This window comes from Phytophthora infestans, genomic scaffold, assembly GCF_000142945.1.
Source record: "Phytophthora infestans T30-4 supercont1.36 genomic scaffold, whole genome shotgun sequence".
In the NCBI taxonomy this organism is placed as follows: Eukaryota; Oomycota; class Peronosporomycetes; order Peronosporales; family Peronosporaceae; genus Phytophthora; species Phytophthora infestans.
This window is the reverse complement of record NW_003303723.1, coordinates 705,005-706,291: the sequence shown is the minus strand read 5'-3', so window position 1 is coordinate 706,291 and position 1,287 is coordinate 705,005.

Below are 1,287 nucleotides of genomic sequence, written 5' to 3'. Positions count from 1 at the left end.
AGGTGACGAACCTTCTTTCGCCGAGTCCGACGACGGGACTTTCCAGAGCGAGGCCTTCCTCCATCGGATACAGTAGCTTGAGGTGAACTTGAGTGCAAAAGGATACTGATAGCCTCGTGTTTATCCTCGCCGGGGAGTGGACAAGCGTACGGTTGAGGCGGATGCGGCGCCGGTGCACGATGACGAGGACCTGCAGCAGTGGGAGACTTGGGGTTGGCATAGCGCCGAAGCCGCTGAGTCGAGGTCAAGTTTGCCAAAGGCGTACGGTGAAGCTGAGCAAGAGTCGGCTCAGCCTGGGTTGTTACCGCCGCTGAGCTGACTGGAGCCGCAGCCGAGTCTGCCAATGAAGTCGCCGAAGACGCTTGACTAGCTGAGGGAACCACACTAGTACCAATAATGGATTTTGCCACTGGAGCATCTCGGCGAGGATGGACAATCAACTCCAACCGCCGAGTTTCACCAGCGGGAATGTTGAGAACCTCAGGAAAGCGAGACTCCAAGACACGACACAGCCGGGCGTTGAGGAGAAGGTCGGACGGATCAAGCCCAGGAACTTGCAAGCCACCGCCAGCAGCAGCAGCAGCCATGTGAGGATCGTGCATCGGAATAATACCATTCCGACGGATGAGCCGCTTCTGTCGCAAGATCACAGCCCGCTGCTCAGCGATCACCGACTGAGCGTGCCGCAAGGGTTGAGTACCGGTGGAACTGTACAGCCGCACCGACTCCTGCAGCTGTTCGAAGTGCTTGGAAGCAATGCCCTGAAGAGTGATGAACGCCGCATCTCTCTCAGAAATGGATCGGAGAAGGACGTCGATCTCGGCGTCCCGATCCAAGACTTGCTGATGGTGGAGCTGGGCCTGACCCAACGCAGCGTCAACCTTGCTCTGCTCAGCTGCGATGACCCGAGCAAGTTTTGCCTCACTCAGAGCTACAGCCTTTCGCAGCGACGCGAGGAGATTAGCCGATTGCGTGGCAGCAGCCTCCAATCGAGACACTTGCTGTTGAGCCGACGAGAGCTGAGTTGACAAGTCGACATTGCTGAGAGCAAGCGAGTCCAGTCGCCGAGTCAGTGCGCGGTTCTCCTCCTGAGCAGCTTGATTGTCAGCTTGGAGATCGCCGATGATCTTTGGATAATCAAGAGCGGCGTAGTTGCCTTTCAAGATATCCAACAGTTCCCCCGCGGAAGCAGCATGCAAAATCGCTCGCCGCTGCACGGGATCGGGAGGGGCTCCACGGAACGAGTAAATCCGTAAGGCCATGAGCCTCCGCCAAGAAGGTCAATTC